The 6,822-nt window shown below is 42.1% G+C and overlaps 1 non-coding gene across 1 annotated transcript; it reads right to left on the bottom strand.

Annotated features, from left to right (window-relative positions):
- Positions 1-499: 499 nt before the first annotated feature.
- LOC141709163 (small nucleolar RNA R71) lies at positions 500-606 on the bottom strand. Its single transcript, XR_012569753.1, has one exon. It is a non-coding gene; the product is annotated as a small nucleolar RNA R71 (small nucleolar RNA).
- Positions 607-6,822: the final 6,216 nt, after the last annotated feature.

Here is a 6,822-nt window from a genome sequence, read left to right on the forward strand (position 1 = left end):
AACTCTGGATAAAGCCGAGGAAGAAGTTGTGGTGGTTTAAAAGGGAGTTTTCGAAGAAGAAAAGAAGGTAGAAGAATAAGAGAAAGTCGAAGAACCAGTTTTAGTAGTGATGGGAGATCAAGCAGAAAATCCTAAGGCTTTGATGGACTATTCCCAACCTAAGATCAATGACATTCAGTCACGCATCATTAGGCCAGCCATCAGGGCTAACATTTTTTAGATCAAGTCAAGCACGATTTAGATGATATAGAATTTAGTTCAGTTTAGGGGTTCTCCTACTGAAGACCCCAACATGCACATCAGGGATTTCATCGAGATCTACGACACAGTCAAGTTCAATGATGCTACTGAAGATGCTATCAAGCTGCGACTCTTCCCATTCTCTCTGAGGGACAAAGCTAAATGCTGGTTACATTCTCTACGAGTAGGGTCTATCACCACTTGGGAAGATCTTGCTCAAAAGTTTCTCACTAAATTCTTCCCTATGGCGAAGACTGCTACAATCAGGAATGCTCTTACTCAGTTTGCTGAGCAAACTGGAGAATCTCCGTGTGAGGCTTAGGATCGATATAAGGAGATGCTAAGGAAGTTCCCACACCATGGCATGCCTGATTGGATGATTATTAACTATTTCTATAATGGATTGAGTGGTACTTCTAGACCCATGCTCGATGCAGCATCGGGAGGAGCCTTGTAGGCTAAAAGCTACGATGAAGATTATACATTGATTGAACTGATGGCTGCTAATGAGTACCAGAATCCTTCCCAGAGACTGCCTAGGGGAAAAGTAGAAGGAATTCTGGAGTTGGATGCAACAAGTGCTATAACTGCCTAACTTAAGGCTTTGACGATGAAGGTGGACACTTTGGCTAATTATGAAGTTAATCAAATCGCTAGTGTCTGTAAGCTTTGTGCTGGTGCCCATGAGACTGATCAATACGGAATTCCTAGTGAATCAACTCAGTTCATGAGCAACTTTCAGCATTCGCAACAACCTGTGCCAGCCACTTATCATCCCAACAACCGCAATCATCCTAATTTCAGTTGGAGCAACGCTCAGAATGCGGTTCAACAGCCTTATCAGCAGTATTCAGCTAAGCAGTACAACCCTCCTGGTTTTCAGCAACCACAATATGCACCAAAACAACAACTTCAGCTGCAACAAGCTAATAAAAAATCTGAATTAGAGGAGTTGAAGCTTATGTACAAGAGTCAAGTTGTTTCTATTAAGACCTTGGAAAATCAAATTGGGCAAATTGCCAATGCCTTGCTAAATCGTCAACCTGGTATACTACCTAGTGACACTGAAGTTCCAGGAAGGAAGGAAGCTAAGGAGCAGGTAAAGGCAAATACTTTGAGGTCTGAAAGGGTTGTGAATCCCGAACACACTCAAGCGTTGACTAAAGAAGCTGGGGCTGAGAAAGAAGTAGAGCAACATGAAGTAGAAGTGGAACCAAGGAAGACTACTGTTAAGCACACTCCTCCTGAGGGTAATACAGGGGAAAAACAGATCTATCATCCACCGCCTTTTCCTAAGCGGTTGCAGAAGAAAAAGCTGGACAAGCAATTTGAGAAGTTTCTGGAGGTGTTCAAGAAACTTCATATCAATATACCTTTCGCTGAGGCTCTTGAGCAGATGCCTAGTTACGCAAAGTTTATGAAAGGTATTCTCTCTCGAAAAGTAAAACTGGATGATTTAGAGACAGTCGCTCTCACGGAGGAATACAGTGTTGTGCTGTAACAAAAGTTGCCTTCGAAGCTTAATGATCCAGGAAGCTTCACTATTCTGTGTACTATTGGAAAAGTGTCTTTTGACAGATGCTTATGTGACTTGGGAGCTAGCATCAATCTGATGCCTTTGTCAATCTTCAAGTAGTTAGACTTAACTGATCTAAAACCAACTTATATGACTTCGCAATTGGCCGACCGTTCTATTACATATCCGCGAGGTATTGTGGAGGATGTCTTGGTCAAGGTTGATAAACTCATCTTCCCTGCCGATTTTGTCATTCTTGATTTCGAGGAGGATAAAAAGATTCCCATAATCTTGGGAAGACCTTTCTTGGCGACCGGCCGAACCTTGATAGATGTGTAGAAGGGTGAGCTCACAATGCGAGTGTTAGATCATGATGTAACTTTTAATGTGTTCAATGATATGAAATTTCCTACACAAAATGAGGAGTGCTTAAAGGTGGAGTTGGTCGATTCTATGGTTACTTCAGAACTTGATCAATTGCTAAAGTCCGATGCCTTAGAAAAAGCCTTATTGGGAAATTCAGATAGTGAAGATGATGAAGGTGAAGAACAATTACAATATTTGAATGCTTCTCCCCGGAAGTGGAAGATTGATATGCCTTTTGAATCTCTTGGAATGGAGAAATTGAAGAAAGCTCATAAACGCCTCAAGCCATCTATTGAGGAAGCTCCCATTCTTGAGCTTAAGCCTTTACCTAAGCATTTGAGGTATGCGTTTTTAGGTGATGCATCTACTTTGCCTATTATTATTGCATCTGATCTTTCAGGTAGTGATGAGGAAAAGCTCCTAAGGCTTCTAAGAGAGTTAAAATCGGCAATTGGTTGGACTATAGAAGATATCAAGGGAATCAGCCCTTCTTATTGCATGCATAAAATTATGCTAGAGGAAGGTAGCAAGCCTACGGTTGAGCAACAAAGAAGACTTAATCCGATCATGAAGGAAGTAGTGAAAAAAGAAATTCTTAATTGGCTAGATGCAGGGATCATCTATCCTATTTCTGACAATTCATGGGTAATCCCGGTTCAATGTGTGCCAAAGAAAGGTGGAATTACCATGGTAGCAAATGAGAAGAATGAGCTTATTCCTACAAGAACATTCACAAGGTGGAGAGTTTGCATGGACTACAGGAAGCTGAACAAGGCCACTAGGAAGGATCACTTCCCTTTTCCCTTCATTAACCAGATGCTTGATAGATTGGCTGGTCATGAATACTACTGTCTTCTTGATGGCTATTCGGGTTACAATCAGATTTGTATTGCTCCAGAAGATTAGAAGAAGACTACCTTCACTTGTCCATTCGGTACTTTCGCCTTTAGACGATTTTCTTTTGGTCTGTGTGGTGCACCAGCCATATTTCAGGATGTATGATGGCCATTTTTTCTGATATGATTGGCCAGAATGTTGAGGTGTTCATGGACGACTTCTCTGTATTTGGCAATTCTTTTGATGAATGCTTGCAAAATCTTGGACACGTTCGCAAAAGGTGTGTTGAGACCAATTTGGTTCTAAAATGGGAGAAATGTCACTTTATGGTGCGACATGGCATTATTCTTGGGCACAACGTTTCTAGTAAGGGTCTTGAGGTGGGCAAAGCCAAGGTAGGGGTCATTGAAAATCTTCCTCCTCCTATTTCTGTTAAGGGAATTCGCAGTTTTCTTGGTCATGCGGGTTTCTATAGGCATTTCATCAAAGACTTCTCTAAGATTTCGAAGCCATTGTGCAATTTGCTAGAGAAAGACGTCCCTTTCAAGTTTGATGACGAGTGCCTCGCAGCTTTTGAAACATTGAAGACGAGTTTGATTACGACACCTGTCATAACTGCACCTGATTGGTCTGAACCTTTTGAGATGATGTGCGATGCAAGTGACTATACAGTTGGAGCAGTTCTTGGGCAGAGGAAGAACGACATATTTCATGTGGTCTACTACGCTAACAAGACTCTAAATGGTGCTCAATTGAATTATACTACTACGGAGAAAGAACTTTTGGCTATTGTCTATGGTTTTGAGAAATTTCGATCTTATCTACTTGGGACTAAGGTGACAGTTTTCACAGATCACACTGCAATTCGTTATCTCGTCTCAAAGAAGTACTCGAAGCCTAGATTGATTAGATGGGTTCTTTGTTTCAAGAATTTGAACTAGAGATCAAGGACAGATAGGGACTGAAAATCAAGTTGCTGATCATCTCTCGCGTTTAGAGAACCTTAATGCTACTTGATTGGATAAGACATTGATAAATGAGTCTTTTCCCGACGAGCAGCTATTTGGAGTGCAAGAAGAAGAACCGTGGTTTGCAGACATTGTGAACTACCTTGTGAGTAATATCATGCCTCCCGACTTATCTTATGCTCAAAGGAAGAAGTTTCAACATGAAGTGAAGTGGTATATGTGGGATGAGCCATTTCTTTTTTGACAAGGAGCTGACCAAATCATCAGGAGATGTATTCCTTTACAGCGAAATAATGGGGATCTTGCGAGATTGCCACTCAACGTCTTATGGAGGACATTATGGTGGAGAAAAGACAGCAGCTCGTATTTTACAAGCAGGTTTCTTTTGGCCAACCTTGTTTAAAGATGCTCCCCAGTTCGTTTTGAAAGGTGATCGATGTCAACGTGTGGGTAATATGTCTAAGAGGGTGAGATGCCTCTTAATGTGCTTCTCGAGGTTGAGGTTTTCGATGTTTGGGGAATTAACTTCATGGGGCCATTTATCTCATCCTGTAACAATCAGTATATCTTGTTGGCGGTTGATTATGTGTCAAAATGGGTTGAAGTTAAGGCGTTGCCAACGAACGATGCGAAAGTGGTGCTTAATTTTCTTCATAAGCAGATCTTCACAAGATTTGGAACTCCAAGAGTCATAATCAGTAATGAGGGGTCGCATTTCTGTAACCGCAAGTTCACTACTATGATGTAAAGGTATAATGTGAATCATCGCATTGCTACCGCTTATCATCCTCAAATGAATGGTCAAGCCGAGGTATCTAACAGAGAGATCAAGCGCATTTTTGAGAATGATCCGGGCCAAGCATTCAAGGTAAATGGTTAGAGGTTGAAGCATTATTATGGTGACATGGCAAACCGCGAGGTGGTTAGTGCCGTTTTATTTTTTGTTTGATCTCGAGTTCTACATCGAGCTAGCGACGTAAAAGAAGCGCTTCTTGGAAGGCAACCCAAGTTTGTTGTACATTAGTAAGTATAGAAAGCAAGAAGAAAATAGAAAATCACAAAAAAAATCAATCAAAAAACAAAAAAATTCAGGACCGACTACATAAGCCTGGCGCGGCCGCGCTGAAAACACAGAAACACGGCGCACCCGCGCTGTTCCAGCGCGCGACCGTGCCAGTTTGGCAGAAGTAGCGCACGCCTGCGCTGTCCTAGCGCGCGGCCGCGCCGAGGTCCCGACCCAAAAAAAATAAAAGGCAGTTTTAAGGGGGAAAATCGGAATTTTTGCTACAAAATCAATTCCCAACCGAATTTACTCTCCCACATCCCAAATTTCCCTCTCCAAATTAACCCATTACTCATATTATTCCCATAATCAAATCCCATTTCTATTCCATATATAATTCTCTTTTCACCACCTATATATACATACACCTCATACACAAACTTCTTCACCATTTTACAAATTCTCAAAACAATTCTCTCTCAAACACAACTCTTATTCTCTCTACTCAATTTCAATGGCACCCAAGAGACAAAGAACACAAGTAAGCTGCATCACCACCGATTCTTCAAGTGTGGGTGGTGTAAGGCCGAGGTTCTTTACTCCAGAGGCTGAAGCAGAGTATACGAGGCTTCTCTCGAAGCCGATCATCAAGGAGCGAGGTTTTCTGCCATCAGGGAAGGATGGTAAGCTATTGGAGATGATTCAGGAGATGGGCTGGGTTTCTTTTTGTGAGGAGCCCGCTACTGTACCCATGAGTGTTGTTCGGGAGTTTTATGCTAATAAAAAGGTGGAGAAGAATGGTTTCACGGTGGTTAGGGGGATGAAGGTGGAGTATAGTACAGGAGCGATAAGGAGGGTAATTAATCAACCCGTGAAAAAGCCCGGTCAGGACATTTGGAATGATAAGACTCCGGAGAATTTTGACTTGGATAAGATTATTGCTACTCTATGTGTACCTAAGACTCATTGGACATTTAAGAGGGGCATAACTGATTATGCCACATTCCCTGCTTCTTGTATGAACAAATTTGCTTGTGCTTGGAATGCCTTAATTTGTGCTAATATCATGCCATCGTCTCATGTGCATGAGGTTACTGTGGAGCGAGCACGCTTATTGTGGGGTATTCTGAAGGGTGATTATGTAGACATTAGTAGGATTATTCACCATGGTATTCTGAGGTTTTTGAGAGGGAGCACTATGGGTTCTATACCCTATGCGTCCATAGTTACGAGGTTGTGTGCGGAAGTTCGTGTTCGTTGGGCCGTAATGAGCAACTTCAGCTCCCTAGTTCTGCCATTGATAGTTCAATTATATTGCACATGGTGGAGTGGTATGGTGGTAAGCCCGATCCTAAGGGGCTTGGTTATTCATTTGATATGCTTCCGGGCAATCGTCCAGCTGATCAGTATTATGCTGGTGGTTCAAAGAAAGCTCGTGAAGCTGGTTGGAGAGCTCAGTTGGGTGAGGAGATAGAGCCGTCTCAGTTACAGGAATAAGCGAAGAAGGGCATGACGCAGTACAAGCAACTGGCTAGGAAGATGGATGCGATGCATGAGATCCACAACAGGTTTGCACGTGATCTCACCCAAGCATTGGGGACAGCTTTTCGAGCCAACAGTGTTGACATCCAGTGACCATTTTTTGGTGAGGATTCCGTGTATCCACCTCCGGACACACCTGACACTCCACCCGTTGAGGGTGAGGAGCATGATTCGGATTAGGTATGCCTGAATTTCTTACTATTACCTTCACTGAGGACAATGAATATTTTATGTTTGGGGGTAGTAGTTGAAGAAATATGTTTTATGTGAGTCATATATAGTTTGCATATTCATGATAGTTTAGTTCATATAGTGCATATTTTTCCATGCAGTTTTTTTATTTGTGTAGT

The sequence above is a fragment of the Apium graveolens genome, chromosome 2 (assembly GCF_009905375.1).
Source record: "Apium graveolens cultivar Ventura chromosome 2, ASM990537v1, whole genome shotgun sequence".
Lineage (NCBI taxonomy): Eukaryota > Viridiplantae > Streptophyta > Magnoliopsida > Apiales > Apiaceae > Apium > Apium graveolens.